This window comes from Pelobates fuscus, chromosome 8 (genome assembly GCF_036172605.1).
Source record: "Pelobates fuscus isolate aPelFus1 chromosome 8, aPelFus1.pri, whole genome shotgun sequence".
In the NCBI taxonomy this organism is placed as follows: Eukaryota; Metazoa; Chordata; class Amphibia; order Anura; family Pelobatidae; genus Pelobates; species Pelobates fuscus.
In genome coordinates, this window is record NC_086324.1 from 149,354,788 (window position 1) to 149,372,696 (window position 17,909).

At 36.4% G+C, this 17,909-nt stretch overlaps 1 protein-coding gene across 3 annotated transcripts in view; it reads left to right on the forward strand.

The window, feature by feature from the left end:
* The window catches only part of ELFN1 (extracellular leucine rich repeat and fibronectin type III domain containing 1), a 474,275-nt gene that overhangs the window by 114,427 nt on the left and 341,939 nt on the right, over positions 1-17,909 (forward strand). For all 3 annotated transcript variants that reach the window (XM_063430426.1, XM_063430427.1, XM_063430428.1), the window contains one exon: positions 9,103-9,223. The gene's annotated coding sequence lies outside the window, so the exon portion shown is untranslated. The remainder of the gene's footprint in view (positions 1-9,102; positions 9,224-17,909) is intronic.

The window sequence follows — 17,909 nt, forward strand, 5'->3', positions numbered from 1 at the left end:
TGAAAACATTAAATAGGAAAGATTGTCTTTAAATGATATATGTGGCACTATATCTTTGAGTATATGGTTTGTCATGTTAATAAACCCAATGATCATTTATCTAACATAGGAGTCAAAGCTCTTTTATTTTATACTATACTTTTGGATAGGAGTAATAGGAAACGTAAATGGTACATTGTATCTTTAAATACTTCGATATACTCATTCTGCTGAATCTGTTTAACTTGATAGGTTACTTGGGAATGCATCTATTACGTTATACAGTAAGAGAAAAAAGTATTTGATCCCCCTGCTGATTTTGAATGTTTGCCCACCGACAAATATATGATCAGTCTATAATTTTAATGGTAGGTGTATTTTAACAGTGAAATACAAAATAACAACAACAAAAAAATCCAGAAAAAAAGCAAGTCAAAAAAGTTGTAAATTGAATAAAAAAGTTATTAAAATTACAGACCGATAATTTCTTTGTCAGTGGACAAATGTTCAAAAGCAGCAGGGGATCAAACACTTTTTATTAACATATGTATACGTGTATCTCTTTTGTATTTCACCTATGTTCCAAATAGCTGAATGGGATTTGATGTTTTAATGCAGATGTTGTTCGACCAATGGGACTGGGTGATGAGATTTAAATATGGTGGGTGGTGTTATATGTGTCTACATGATTTAAGGCTTATGTAGCAGAAATGTCATATTTGCAACCGTGAATCTGGGCCGTATGTGGTGAATTTTTCAAGATTTTTGTACATATACTAAGTTGAGATTTAATGGATACACAGAGCACTCCAAACAAAGGCAATGGGAAGATTAGGATTGGCTGTGATGCTCAGCCAATCCCTGAAGATGCTATAGATGTGCATTGACCAAAATTGTGTATTTTATTAATATATTTTTGTATTTATTTAATTCTAATGCATTACCTCCACAATGCAAAAAAGGGGGACTTAGATTATCCTGCATTGTCCCTGCAGTAACCTGTTACTGCTTCCCACCCAAGATCCACCCAAGCTCGCTAAAAAAGGTGGCAAAAAAAACGTTTCCCTCTACAGTATAAGATAAAAACATGTTATAGGGTTCAGGCCATAGGCTTTGTTTTTTACTGACATATGAGTATATAAGTCAAAAATCTCTTTGATAGTCCAGATAATGAAGCTTGTGCTTCGGGGGCCTAAGTAAAATTTCTTTCATCCATAGCTGAGAGACAAGAACCAAAGGAAAATGAGATTCTTCCATTTGAATTACAAACTCTTGGCTTCCTTCTTAGAAAGGCTGTAAGCTCTGGAACAATCACTCCAAATGATCTGCATCATTCTCTGATCTTCATGTAGTTCCTCTCACAGCAACCAAGGAAAAAAAAAAACGGTCGCAGCAGGAAGAGTTTCACAGATCATTAGCGCCGAGTGTCCAACTCCAACAAGTCATCGACTCCAATCAAAGCATTTTAAAAAAGAAAAGTTTCCTTTAATCATTCTCAGGCACTTCAGTTTCTAAGATTTGCCAAACCTACTGTGAATTGAAAATCTCAACAGGACGGTTTGATAAAACTAACATAACGTAAACAAATGAGTGAATTACGCATTAATTATTGCACGCTGATCTGTATAGTCATCATTATTTTTAATTTTTCTTTAACATTGTTTTACCAGTGATCTGTCTAGTTTTCGTTACAGAACATTACAGAATTATACGGTAAAAAACAAAAATTAACAAAATTGCAGGGTTAATATAAAAATCAACAAAAGGCAATTCCATTATTTTAGCACAATTCAAAACAAAGATCAACTTATGGTAACAGAGGTCAAATTAAAGGTCAAGTGCAAAAAAAAAAAAGATTTTTAAGAAACATGTCAAACACCATTACCGCTTTAGCAAGATGGTGCCAGGTGCGCCCTGGCACACCCTCCATTTTAAGCAGTTAAACCATTTTAAAGTGTTTTGACTACTTACAATTGGGGTTGCCAGTGCACTCATGGCCCCATACCCTATACACCAAGCTATGGGGTTATAGTTCTGAGGGTGTTATTTTTTTTAAACAAATATTTACTTTTTTTCTGGTTGAGAGTTGCGTTACGCTGTAAAATCTACCCGGACTTGAGTAATAATGACTGATTCTGATACCCCCTAGGATGATGCCCATTCCAAATAACGAAGGTATGAAACTTACCTGTTAGTAACCAGCAATCTGTAACAGATAATGCAAATGGGTGTAAATAAATAATTTGGACCTCTTAAAAATGCCAGACTTGAATTTACCTAAATTAACTTGAGATACCTCCTTGTGCCCACCAATTTGTTGGTTTGATATTGGGATCTTATCTTGGAGACAGATTTGCTGTTGGTTATTGCATAGATAATTGATTGTAGATTAGGGGTAAACATGTCCAATGTCACCTGGTCTTATTAAACCATCATTTATTAAGTCAACATATAACAGCAATCTTCTTAGTAATCCTTTTTATATTGTGAAAACATCAATTTTCTCTCAAACAGTAGGTTACATTTGAAGTGTGTGCTTTATAGTAAGAATTTATTGTGTAAAGTAGAAAGGAGCATTTTGACTTACTGCTTCTCAAACAGAAATTCATACTCTCCGTCTATAAGAATGAAAGAACTATAAAGCGGAACCTTGGTGACAAAATCCTATGGATATTCATTCATTTATATTCACTGCCATGCTCTGATCATCCTCACTGTCTGGCATGTAGGTTTATCAACAATTCACAACCAGTACTTTATATAAAAAAAAGCATTATTTTAAGAATATTGTAGTTTTTGTTTTATATATATATATTTTTTTTTTTACGTTTTTCTTTCATTTTTTTATTTTTTTCCATCAAGCAGTGAATGTCAATTTCTTGTCACGGTTTAGTGGATCTGATAAAGTAATGAAGAGAAGCGGAAACACGCTTGTGCTTTTGGGTGAAAAAGGAAAAAAAAAATTATGATTACTGTGATATTATCTTACATTAAAAAAAATAAATAAAAAAAATAACCCATCAGCAATATTTACAAATCTTATAAAAACTGAAATGCGTCTCTCTCCGTCAAAGCGTTTTTCATTGAATTGCATTTGATGCTTCGGGCGAAAGAGTTGTGATTTAGAAAATTATTATTTTTATGTATTTATTTTTTATTTAAGAGCTCTATGTGTATGTGTGTTTGCGCAACATGAAAGTTTAGGATTTTTTTTTCATTCTGCAGATTGTGTGCTTGAAACTCAAAGAAAATAGTTTGAATTGATTTTAGATGAAAATATTTCAGTGGAAGCATTTTCCATTCATTTTATGAACATCACTTCTTATTGAAAGCTTAAACAACATGAAATAACATTTTATTTTAACTATTTGTATGCTAAGTGGAAGTGCTATGATATGTTATTACACTTTACTCTTCGTTCTGGAGTCCGAAGGGTTATGGGCAAGTTGGTAATTTAATTAATAGTATTGTAGCAAATAATAGACTAAGAAAGTAATTTCAGCCCCAAAATACCCAGTTTGAGCAATACTTGAACAATGACATTTTATTTTTTAGGTCAAGTAAAATACACTAAAATACACCAAAATAATGTCACTTTGGAGAAATTGGATTCGATCCTTTTATTCAGGGGAATAAAACTTTCATTTAACTTCAAATATTTAGCTTTGAAGCATAATTTAATATGAATAAAATATAAAAAAATGTGAGAAATTAAAAAAATTGTTTTTTTTTAGTTCAGCATGACTTGGAACTGTGAATGTCATTGTACTGTGAATGTCATTGTACTGTTTGCTTGTACTGCAATAAAATACACATATTTGTATTGAGTGACGTCTCACGTGTAAAGCAGTACCCCCTATGTACAGGTTTTATGGTGTTTTGGGAAGTTACAGGGTCAAATATAGTATGTTACATTTTTCAGTTTTTTCACATTGAAATTCGCCAGATTGGTTACGTTGCCTTTGAGACCGTATGGTAGCCCAGGAATGAGAATTATGGCATACCATTTGCAATACTAGACAACCCAATGTATTACAAATGGGGTATGTCCAGCCTTTTTTAGTAGCCACTTAGTCACAAACACTGGCCAAAGTTAGCGTTAATATTTGTTTGTGTGTGAAAAATACAAAAAAATAATTTGAATGCAAAAGTGGCTACTAAAAAAGACTGGACATACCCCATTTGCAATACCTTGGGTTGTCTACTTTTGCAAATGGTATGCCATCATGGGGGTAATTCTCATTCCTGGGCTTCCATACGGTCTCAAAGGCAACGTAACCAGTCTGGCAAATTTCAATGTGAAAAAACTGAAATACAAGCCTTACATTTGACTCTGTAACTTTTGAAAACACCATAAAACCTGTACATGAGGGGTACTGTTATACTCAGGAGAGTTTGCTGAACACAAATATTAGTGTTTCAAAACCGTAAAACTAATCACAAGAGTTATATCGTCCGTGTAAGTGCCGTTTGTGTGTAAAAAAAATGCAAAAAACTTCACTTTCACTGATGATATCATCGTTGTAATACATTTTATTGTTTTGAAACACTAATATTTATGTTCAGAGAAGCCTCCCAAGTTAAACAGTACCCCCCATGTACAAGTTTTATGGTGTCTTGGAAAGTGACAGGGTTAAATATAGTGCTAGCAAATTAAATTCAGTAAACTTTCTGCCTGGGTTATCAGGCAGGTGCCGCAAACTGGAATTAATAAAATGACTTAATTATGTAAAAATATTACATAAATATATACGTAGAATTAATATATATATATATATATATATATATAATTTTTTAAAATCATTTTTACTTATATATACGTGATAAATACATATATATTTATGTATATATATATATATATATTATTTCGTTCTAAGTGCATTTTCATATCTATATATATATATATATATATATATATATATATATATATATATATATATATATATTAATATCAAAATACAGTTAGAACGAAATTAAACATATATATTTTTTATTATTTATTTTTTATTTTTCATTTTTAACGTATGTATATATTTATTTAATTAATATGATTCTAGGTGTATTTTGCTAGTAATTATTATATTTATATTAAAATACACTTAGAAAGTGTATGTGTATATATACACTTAAATCATATATACTATATATATATATATATATATATATATATATATATATATATATATATATATATATATATAAAATAAACAATACACAAGATCCAGCGCACTCTCCTATCTACTAAACAGCAACTTCAATGTTGACAGATTTTATTAGTTTTTAAAAGGTTTTTTTTAAAAACACCTTATCTAGGCAAAAAAATGGGGATTTAGTTACATTATATGATCATACATTGCATAAGCCTGCCACAACGTCAATGTACCCCATCTTTGGCAGGTCCTACTCTCACAGTCTAATGTCTGCTCTTATGAGATTAACCACTTACTTGGGGAAAAATTCCATCTGAGGCTCTCTGCAGTACAAGGCTAAATAGGGACCTGAGATGAGGCACCTGTAACAGGGAGGGGTGCAAAACCAAGGAGTTGGCTATATATATAAATGATCTAAGGATATATTATTTAATTTTAAACAGTGTTTTAACTTTATTTAAATTTATTTCAGGCAGCAGGGGGACTACCTGTCATTCCAGGCACTCCCTCTGCTGGCACTGCTATGGGCGGCTATTCCGCCCATGTGATCGTGAGGTCCTCGTGAGGTCCATTTTAAATGTTGGGAGGCATGCAAACATTGTACTGCTAATAAAGTGTTGAAAGATACTTGTAAATATTTGTAGACTTATTAAATGTATTTTTATTTGTAGTAAGTGTATTAATTATGTCTTTTGAAGCTGAAGTTGTAAACTCAAGGAAGGATAAAACCCTGAGACACATTTTAAAAGCCTATAGGAGGAAATCGGTTAATTATATTTATGCTTGTCTAATCAGAGATATCACTGCCAGCAGTCTAAAAATATTTTCTGAGCGTGAATTCTAATTTTAGACCCTAATTAACACCAGATGCTGTTAATCAATGTTTAAATATACAACTCATTCATATGAAGGTATCAGATCCAGATCATGACTAGGACCTATTAAACAAATAAGCCACAAAACCTGTGAGTTAACATGTATATGTAGGAGTCTGTATAGCAATTCCAGGTTATTACGAAGCAGCGGTCAGAAAACATTGACATACAGCTATAAAAAGATTGAGATTGTTTGAAATGGCTTCAAGATATTAAAGTGGATATTTGTCTGACCTTTATTTGTGCTTGGACTTCAGGGGTCTTGAAAAAAAATCGTATGCATATTTTTAACCCATGAACCCCGATTTAGAATGTTTAGGTATCTGTGACACATTATTCATTAAACAAAATATAGAAGTGGGTACATATGGGAGGACTAAGGCATATTTGCTAATCAGTATGTTTTATTATTAATATTATTATTATTATTATTAATAATTATTGATTAGTTTCTTTCTGTAGCATAATATGCTTATTTTCATCAAGAAATTGTAAAAATGTAAAATTGTGTATTATATTGTTTCTTTTATAAAATATTATGAAAAACAATTAAAGGAACACTATGGCTTTCAGAAATACAAATCTGTGTTCTGTCCCCTGGTTATATACAGCCCCTTTACCTAGTTATATACAGCACCCCCTGTGTGTGATAAAATATAAAAAAAAAGTTTTACTTACCTTATTCAAGCGCCAAGGCTCCCTCGTCTCTGCTCACCTCTCCACTGCTTACAAAGTCAGGACTCGGAGACATGTCCTCCTACGGCCATGGTCCAATCCAATGCTCTTCATAAAGGAACATTAGGGGCCCTGATGCACAAGCACCACACATGAATACCAACTTCTACATCGGACAGCTTGAATTAGTTGGCTTTGTATAAGCTTTCGCTCGGTCACTAGAGGTGGAGTTAACAGCCACTGGAGGTGGAGTTAACCTTTCAATTTAACCATTTCTAAAAACAATGCAAGTTTTTACATTGTAAGATTAAAAGGACAGGATCATTGAGATGAAGGGGTATGGGTGACTTTAGTGGTCTTTTAAGAATGTATGTTTTGATTGTACAAATCAGGAAAACCTAGATTAATGTAGTCTACACTCATAACGAGGCAGTAGATTAAACCAGACTTGATAATATGGGACGTGAGGTAAGTGCAACAAGTATTCAGGGATAATGGCAATAGAGATAGACAAAGAATAATAGAGTATACTTGTATTAGGATAGAGAAAATAATCAATGTGCAGTAGGAACATAAACTTTCCAGTTATTCAAAGCTGGAGATTTTTTTACTTTGTGCAGACAACAGTGAAAATCATTGTCATTGTATGAGTTTACTGCTGTGGAATGTTACTCCTAGACATGTGCACCAGTGAAATTTTCATTTCGTACGAATGATTTCGTACTGAATCAAAATTTCATTAGTCAGTCCTGAATTTCATCCGCAAACCATTTGTTTTCAAACAAAATTCATTAAAAAATTATTTGTTTTTGTCCATTAGGATGAAAACAGCACTGAACATGCGCAAAAAAAAAAGCAAGGAGGGAGCCAGCAGCGGTATCAACTCCTTCCTTGTCATAAATAACTTTTCCTAAATCCCCATCTGCATTAAAACCTAAAGGGGTCACTATGACCCCCATATTAATAAAAGGGGGGTTAAATCCAAGTAGGGGCATGTCGCCTAAACAAATTCAAAAGTACTAGTGACAGGGCAGCTATTGCTGCCCAGTCGCTAGTGCAATAAAGGGGGACCTGGCACAGGTTAAATCCTGCCACATGTCTCTACCTGTGCCAGGTCCCCCAGTGTAGTAGGGGCTTGGGACCCCTAGTCACTTTATTATTTGTGATCCCCACCCGACTGTCATAGGTGGGGACCTGAAGGGGACATTAGGTCCCCCCATTATTTATTTATTTAGGGTTCCCACCTGCCGCTCATGGGTCAATAGCTGCCAGTCACTAGTACTTTTAAATTTGTCTGGGCGACATGCCTCTACTCTACTCTACTCTAAAATTCAACCTCCCTTTTATTAATATGGGGGTCATAGTGACCCCATAGGTTTTAATGCGAGGGGGTTAGGAATAGTTATTTATTGCAAGGAGGGAGCTGGTAGCGCTGCCGGCTCCCTTCTAGGGTTATTTTTTTCACGCATGCGCACTTATTTCTCTGTGCAGTGGGGGTTAATTCCCCTGCAGCACAGAGTCTTTTAAATGAACGAAACAAAATGAAAAGGTAATGCATTCGACATTTGCCATTTCATTTTGTTTATATTTTGTTTGTAGGGCTTTCGTTTACATTTTAGTAAACGAATAAAAAAAAAAACAGAATTTTTGGACGAAATCGTATTCGTACAAAAACTAATGCACATATCTAGTTATTCCAGGAATTGATAACATGACTCTTCATATGCTGCTACTCTTAACCAGTGACACAATGTATGTCATCAACTTCCATGAGAAAAAGAAAGGACCGCACTCATCCAAAGAACCACAGGGTGCTTAGCTGAACCAGGGCCATCGCTCACTTATATTCCTTCCAAGAAGAGGCTTCAGGCACTCACTGGGTTCAAAAGTAAAGGGGATTTATTGGACCATCATGTACAGAGCAATGTTTCGACCTTCACAGCTTGACAAAGACCTCTGTTGAGGTCATAACATTGCTCTGTACGTGATGGTCCCATTAATCTGCTTTACTTTTGAACCTAGTGACTGCCTGGAGCTTCTTCTTGGATGTACAATGTATGTCATGTGCCTCATATAGTGAACTGATTTAGTGATATCAGGACCCTCAATTTCATAATTTTTCACCCTGTCTTCATGTTTTCTATACTCTGTTACATTTGAGTTTTCTTTTTGGCTTATGTTTGCATATCATTACTGCTGGTACTGGCCATATAACATTGATCGTAGTGGTGGGGAATACCATTTATTTTTCCTAGGAGATGGGCTAAGTTAACAACTTAATATGAAGGGGAGCACTTAGATTCCAGATAAGCACATTATTAATTTTTGTATGTAAGGTTTAGCTATGATATATGTTGATTAATGAAACCACATAGTGCATGTGTTTTGCTCATTTTTGAGATCTTCATTGTTGATTCCCCCAGGACTTCAATGAGGACGTCGCTCATGAACTGATCTCGAGGACACTTGGGGAAATGCAAGATTCAAAGCCGGCAAACTTGAAGAAACATGCAAACTGCTCATAATGGGTTATCATTGGCAAAAGTAAGTTTATTTTCATGAATAGTCCTAACTGTATATGTAAAGGGTAATTGTGAGATCTGTAATAGAGATAAAACGATTCTATGTTATTATTATAAACTTCCAGTAGATTATATAATAAGACAGGGCAGACAAATTGATGTTTAAAAGACATTACATAAAAGTTTTCCAAAATATGAACATATCTACACACAGGTCCATAAGGATAGATGGACCTGCTCTTCTAAACTTGCAATCTAGCGAGAGGTGGGTGTGAGAGACAATAGATAAGCAGGTTCCACTGGAGAGGAAGTCTGATTGTGACAGCAATTTACCAAAATTGCTGACTAAGGAAGGTATTAGAAAAGAATAGTAAATGACTTTAAGACTACCACCTGTAACCTTCTAACTAGAAGTTAGAAGGTTACAGGTGGTAGGCTTCACTGAAGAGGTGAGTTTTTAGAGTGAACTCAGAGGGAATGCTTAAGATTTAGAATTTCATCCTGGAACTGATAAGGAAGAGAGAATAACAGATTGGGAATGGGAAGCAGATGATGATTGATGATTGAGTCTAGTAGAGGTATTCATGATGGGTAGGAGAAGGAATAGAGGATATATGTCAATCTTTGTTTTTATTGAGGCATAAATGGAACATGTATTACAGCAGTACAATTGTGACATTGTCAATACAAGCATAAATGTGGCATCACATGAGCAATAACGTTTGATGACAAGGAAGCATTTCTAGCTCAATAGAACTTTAAAGTAACATTAACCAATTTGTGCGCAGTCACAACAACAATAACAGCATATGACATCACATGTGAGAAAATAAGACACTTATGCAACATTAAATCTTAGAGAAACATATGATAGTGTTGAACTAACGTTTTTAGGGGTCTGGAGTGTTCCTTCTTTTGACATCCTTTATTTTTGTATTTTGTCGTAAAAAAGAATTACAAAACATTCCTGTGTTGCCACAACAGCTAAGACAGGACAAGCAGTGAAGCAGATCAGAATGCGTGGCACACAATATTAATTCGCGTTGTCACAGATATCACAGCTAGTATAACATCATGCATTTTCTTGCAAGACTAACAGGTGTGGGTACTGAGTGCAGGCTTACAACTCTGTGGTTAAGGGTTTAGCGCTCTACATTTGGTATAAACGTAAGGTCTGACTTGTACGCGTAAACAGGCCTACATAAGTAATAGAAAAACTGAATTAATTGTGGTAGTTAATTAAGAATGCTGTTGAGGTACTGTACATAGAGAATAATAGTTATGCCTCTATGGACTAGCGTTGGTGTGCCCGGTTGGAGTAACCTGCGGCAGGGGGTGGGGGGAGAGAGTAAGATAGGTCTGGAACCTTGGGTCCAGATAGGTCCGGATGGGACCCTTACAGCTAGTAGGCAGACAGACCATTTCATACAGTTTGGGCTCATCTACCTTTAACGGATAGATTGGTGTGCTAATCTAAAACATATATACATAAGTAATATATAAAATGAGCCAGAGTAGCATATAAAGAGAAGCCAATGCAGACACAAGGGTGTCCTCAGGGTACAGCAGCAATGCAACCCGTCCGAAATCTCAGGTAGTGACCACAGCATATGGCTCTGGTGTAGGCTGCTGAGGGACAAAGGGGGTGATCCACATTTGGTCCCATGTGTGCCTGCTCTGCCATCCCCCGGCTTGCTTGTTCTGGGTGAGGGAATCGGGTGGTAGTGCCAGTTTCTGTAATAGAGCCCCGGACTCTTATATGTCACGCATGTGGTATGTGGCTTCTCCTTGAGACACAATGAGAGTGTGAGACAGACGCCATTGGAAATGGATATTGTGCTTTTGTAGGGCTGAGGTGAGCGGTCTGAGAGACCTCCGCCATGTCAGACTGCATCCAGAAAGATCTGCGTAAAAGGTGAGGGGAATGTTTTCAATGTGCTGCCTTGTCCATTCCTGCCCTAAATTGGACCACCAGATACCTTGGAGCAGAGATCGGAGCTCCGGTCGGTTTGGGGGCATGGAAGATCCCCTCAATTGTTATAGCTTTGGCCTGTCGTGGTGGTAGTCAGACCTCCAGCAAGCGCCTCATGAAGTGTGGCAGCTCAGTCCCTGGTATGTCCTCCAGGACTCCCCTCACCTTTAAGTTATCCCGTCATCTGGTGTCTTCTTGGGTCAGGAAGCGGCATTCATATGACAGGTTTTGGTGTTTCAGCTCCCGTACTTCTTGTTGGAGTGACTTTATTTGTTTTGCATTCATGAAGGAAGCACCTTCCAGCTGTCTGAGACGTCCAGTGAGGCCTAGTCTGCTAGAATATTCCTCTGTAGGTCTGCTAACAGCTCCTGCAGTAGCGCTGTCGTCACTGGAGAGGAGGCCGGTTCCACCTGTTTCTGCTGTGGTGGTACCAGGTTCTGCTGAAGGTCAGGTATGTATTCTTCCTCTGCATCGAAGGAGAGGCCATCTTGGATTCACCACGTGTTTGCCGCCTCATGTTTCCGATTGTGAGCTCTGCACTGGGCTTGTTGGGTCTTGGTTTTTTGATTTGCGTCCCATGGCGGTCAGGCTAGTAAGGGGGACCTTTCTGCGTGCCAGGGGTGCTTTTCGGGAGAGATTGTGGCTGATTTTCAATAGCTCCAGAAACATGCAACCACTTGCTTTGTCATTTAGGCTCTGCCCCTCTTACTAGAAAGTTAATCAGCAATGTGGTTGTATTATAGTGTTGGAAATTGACTTATCCTGGAAATATCCTTCAAGTGAAATCAGCAGGATATAGCAAGTTAATAAATGTGGGAATAGAAGGAGAGAGCAGAATGTGACAGCAAGGTAACAGCCTTAGTTAGTTTGTGAGATTGTGGCATTGTCTAATATGAGAGTGATATCATGGGTGGAAGTTTAAGGGACACTACAGCTACAGCTTATTGTATTTGTTCTGGTGAGTATAATCAGTCACTTCATGTTTTTTTACAGTAACAACTGTCTTTTCAGAGATTTAATGCATCTCTATGAGGAGATGCTGATTGGCCAGGATTGTGTTAGACTTGTGCTGGCTCTGACCCTGATCTGCCACCTTGATAGTTTCAGCCAATCTTATGGGAAAGCATTGTGATTGGCTCAGATAATCACTTCTGATGATGTCAGCCAAGCAGGCAGATCAGGGGCAGAGCCAGCAGCAGCAGCAGCGGACTTGACTAAAAATAAGATTTTACTATATTTAGGGAGGCAAGGGGGGCTAGATGGTGGTTTTAACACTACAGTGTCAGGAATACATGTTTGTGTTATTGACCCTATAGTGTCCTTTGAGCATGAAGATCAGAACAGGTCAGAAGAGGAGTAATAGGTGAGTGTGTAATTGTCATACAAGAGATAGACAGACAGACAAGTAGATTTTTTTTCTTGTATTTTTTTTCTAGCAAATTTTCATCTCAAGTATATTCTTGGGCAAACTTGACCTTCAAAGAATAAAACCTCGGAAGCTCCTGCTTTAACTTGGTTACTGGTCACACAATAATAATTCCACTGTAGGTCAATGCCACCATCAGAAAACATATTGACCTCCCCACCACCAAATGCAATTGATGTACTTCACTGAATAATTAATCTGCATATTGTGCCACAAGGTAATGTCAAAGCAGCAGAGAGACAAAAAAGTATAATTTCTTTCTGGTTTATGCATTTACTTGTCATTCTGCTTGTATGATGCTTTTATTATGTCCTCACACAAATGTCTCAATATCACAGCTTTAAAGGGACTCCTGTTTTTTATTGCTATATATTATATGTATATGTTAAATAATTATTATGATTTAAAGCCCCTATTGCACAGGACATGATGTCACACAGTGTATTAACAACCCGTAATGTGAGTGAGAAGGCAAAGGGTAAAGTCCCAAAACATAGGGGAGCACTGGGACATATGTATTCCATGCTTTCTATTCGTTATGGCATCATGGCATGAATGTGGAATAGCTTCCATGATAAAGTGGGTGAATGAACAAGGGGTAGTTACCGCCATGTACCACTAAAGCGGAAGTGGTGTCTACGAAGTACATGATTGCAGCAGTGAATGGGATGGAGCAATTGTGAAGTTAGAATAAATAAAATAGATCTTGGTGAGTTCACAAAAGAGTGATTGTAGTACCCTTCCTGCGCATTTCAGGGTACCCTGGCATTATCAGGAAATACTGCGTAATAAATGTTATTTTAAAAAAAAAAATTATAATAATATATATATACACAAAGAAAACAAAAAGGATGTACAGCATAATGGTAAAAATGAACTATGCAAAAAAACAAAAAAAAAAAACAAATACAGACCCCAGTGAGGTTGAATAGTTGTCTTGGAAAATATTTTTTTTCACAATTCTTTTTTTATTGTGTTTTTTTTTTGTTTTGTTTTTTCAGATAAGAAATAAGAACAAAGTAACAAAGTGCATGAGTATTGAAATAGGAGTATCATTAACTCAATACCTTGATACATGTCTTTTTTTAGTGAACAGACCCCTCTATGTTGCAAAGAAAAGCTGATCGTTAAAATGTCTCATAGAATATTCTACATTTTACCTTTTATTTAGACCATTATCATTGTTAGAACACTCACTTCTTTAAGTCAATTACCTTAAAACAATGGGAAATCCTGTCAAGTTGACACAGATTTTAATGCAGTTCTCACTGCGTTGCTGAAGCCGAGCATTAAAAGATGCTCATTGCCATTATACTACGCTGCATTTCTATTCTTCTCTTTATAATGAACAGCTGTGCGTATCATGCCATTGGTGCATTTTTATGAAAATATATAAATAATACAGTGTGAAAGTCTCTCTAAGCAATTAAAAGGCATTATTATCTAATACTTTTTTTTCTTCACTATTTATACCTGGATAACTGTCTCTTCTATCATGAAGCCTCATTTAAACGGTGTAGAGTGTATGCAATAGCACACATTTAAAAAAAAAAAAAAAAGGCGCTTAAATAAAATAGCGGGTTTTATTTGTAATTTCGAGTCTTCAATGAACCGGAATTTTATCAGCTGAATCGTTGCTCAGCAGCTGAATCTTGGAAAAAAAAGTGTAATGAGGATTCCTTTTATTTATTTATTTTCTGGTGGGAAAGCAGATGGTAAAATTGCTATTTTCTGTTACCTAATAAAGACTATTACATTAGCAAGCAAGAAAATGTTCAATCTCACCATGACTTTATTAAAAAAAAAAAAAGAAAGAAATAAAGGAAAAAAAAAAAACCTATTTACACATTGACTCTTATCTGTCAGAAACTCGGGGCCAGAACAGACAATTCTCCGCTGTCTGGTACCAAAGAGCGGTTTCCAGTAACGCAATTGACGCTCACGCCGCTGTATTTGTGATTAGACAAATCTAAAGCTTCATTCAATTCTCACTTCATCTGATTGAAATAATAACATGTTACACACTCTCTGTGTCTTAACCTGAAATCTTTAAACTCTTCGATACAAATATGAAGATGTATGGTGAATTTAATAACACATCTTTTTTTTTTCCATTAGTCAATGACTGTTATTAATAGTCAGACATGTAAATTGTATAAATGCTGCTTTAAAAATGCTAACATCTAACATTGATCAGTCTGTCTGTCTGTCTGTGTCTGTCTGTGTCTGTCTGTCTGTGTCTGTCTATCTGAGTCTGTCTGTCTGTGTATCTGTGTCTGTCTGTCTGTGTCTGTCTATCTGTGTCTGTCTGTCTGTGTATCTGTGTCTGTCTGTCTGTGTCTGTCTATCTGAGTGTGTCTGTCTGTGTATCTGTGTCTTTCTGTCTGTCTACCTGTGTCAGTGTGTCTGTCTGTCTGTCTGTCTGTGTCTGTCAGTGTGTCTATCATCAATCTATCTTGTCCATATATCCCTTAATTTATTTTAAATGTAAGAATTAAACCTATATCCTAAACACTGCCGCTTATTGTAGTGTTTATAGTGCAAAGAGTCTTTAGGTTTTATCCTCAAATATTAATGTAAAATTGTTTCTGTGCAGTTAGGATAACAAAATAAAAAAAAAATAAAACAGGTTGCTACTCTACCTAAAGCCTCTGCTGTGGCACAGGTGATGCAGGAGTTAACTTTTACATTTTGCATTAGCCATCCAATTTTGGATTACAAAGATATGGTCATTGATGAAAGATAATTTCTCTGCCAAATATTACTGCTGATGCTATGGTTCACTTTCGCATTGGCGAAGAAGTAGCAGACCAGCCTCGCAATCCAACTGAGAAACTTGGCAGATAAATTGACAAATTATTTGCGATCTTTGTGTGATTGAATTTGACAGTATGTTTTTAATGTTGTTGCATAGCTTCAATGACTAGTAGCCAATTCCAGGCTGTTGCGTGGAACCACCTATAACTGTTGCATCAGGATGTCTTTCTTTCCAAAACACCTACAGAGATTAAGGTAGTAGTCCTGGCTTTTAAGGGGCTGGAAGTGTGGTATGAGCGACAGAATTATGATGGAATGAGATAGGAGTTATATTGGGACTGGTGACGAAGCAGAATACCATGGGTGGGCTTAGCATAGTAACATGTTTGCACCCAGATACTTCCCTAAAAAAACACCAAAATATCTGTGGACAGTCTAGCAGGCAGAGGGTTCTCCAGGATGCTACTGGAAGATACCACTGTAGTATATATTTGCACATTATAATAACCGTAAATGGTCTATTTATCAATTGCTGGCTATCTTGAGGTTTTCTGGGGACCAATTTTATATTTTTTTGCAATTTGTGACAACTCTGTGTAAGGTGCTATGCTCCAGTAGTGATTTATAGCACTGTTGTGCGTGTTTATCATTCGTCCCACTTTGGCTTCACAATTTATAGCTTGACTCGTAAGAGATTGACTAAGAAAGAGGGTAGTGGATACACTGGGAATAATAAATAAAAAACGACATGATGCATTAAATTATCAGAAATAGGCTGGTGTACAAATTAGTAACTACATGAAACAAAAATACAAATCATCTTTAACTTATCAAGGTAGCAGTATTGATTTGTTTTTAAGCTAGACATTATCTTATATTTTACATTCTTATCTAGTTTGATGTGTTACATGTTGATCTTTGATGTAAGAATTCTCATTTACACCTGTTTGAAGATTATTTCAAAATAGCAGCGAGGTGCTGGGAAAAAAAATGTTATCTTGGTGTTCTTGATAATTACAGCAGTTGACCCTGGTGCATTGCTATTGCCTTATGACCTTCTTGCAACGTCAATAAAGAAGCCATTACTTTTTCAAAAGGACTCCACTGTTCGATGTTAATGAAGGTGAAAGTCCTATTGGAGAACTGGTGTTAGGGTTAAATATTTTCTTGCAACCATCAATGGTGGTCTGCATGTAGAAAGAAAGACAAAGTGGTCTGTGCAGAGAGAACGAGAGATAGCGGATATGAAGAATGCACATAAAGACAAAGAAAGACTAGTAGAGAACTCTGCACAGAATATGAACATATAAAATGTAAGAATTTGTCCTGATTTTCCCAAAAAATTCTAAAGAAGAGCTTGCTTGCGTGTGTGTGTGTGTGCGCGTATGCACATTGATGGGCTTCTTTCGAGACTTTCCTGAGCCACGTTACATTGCCTGTAAGTCCTTATTGCTATCCAGCAACCTCTTATTGTACCTAGTGTTGAACAAGTGTAATCATCAGCAATACATCTGCATACAGGCTGCAGACTGACTAATGAGCTGTGTGCAGCACTCAAAGTGAGTGCTGCATTCAGCTCTTGAAATTGCATTTTTATCCCTGCGACTGAGTGAGTGAGCATGCTCAGCTGTTGTGATTCTGAGCCTGCAAGAGATGAAAGAGATACCCCAGGGTTTCATTGCATGTCCCTCTGTTGACTGTGACTGATGCTGGGCTTTGCCAGTGGATTGTGCTCCCAGACCGATCTCTACTATTTGAGCTGGTAAATCCCTCTGCTGATGTCAGTACTGATGTTAGCAGAGGGAATCCTTCTGAGTTAGGTTAAGATGTAGGCTTAGTGCTGGATAGGGTGATGGTTAGTGTTAGGATAGGGTTAAAGTTATGTGTTGGGTTAGTGTTATGGCTAGGTAAGAGTTAATGCTGACTTAGGGTTAATGCTGCTTTAAGATAAGACAATTGTGTAGTGTTGAGTTTCGGTGTAAGGTTTAGTTAGGTATGATTAGAGTTAGTGTTAGCACAGAGTTAGGGGTAGGATTAGTGTAGGATTAGGGTGGATGATATAGGGTTAGCTTTCACTTCCAAAATTGAATTTAGCTCCCAGGCACATGAGGCCTTTAGCAATCACGACTAATATGTGGATCTATTTTGAGTAATTTTTATTTAGTTGCACTTGAAAAATAATTAGAAGCAAAATAGTGGAAACTTGTTTTTTTTTCTATCTTTTAACATTGTTATGGGTGCACTTAAATAGAAACTCTTAAGTTACAATGGAACAAAGACCTATCACAGATTCTAGGTTTTGTTATGATTCCGATGTTGGACATTTACCTCTGTCCTTAGGGGGTCAATCTGTATCTGAATGTGTATTTATTTAGATTTGAATTGAGTTCAAAGCCAAGCACTCACAGTGCTCTTACTGAATGTAAGAGGCCTACATAAGGTTCTCCCCTTAGTTGAATGCTCAGCCTATTCAGAGTCATTCGGTCAGTTAGTCTGAAGGATGAAGAGACTTATTTTGTTGTTGTGCTTTTTTTTTTCTTTTAATTTTTTAAA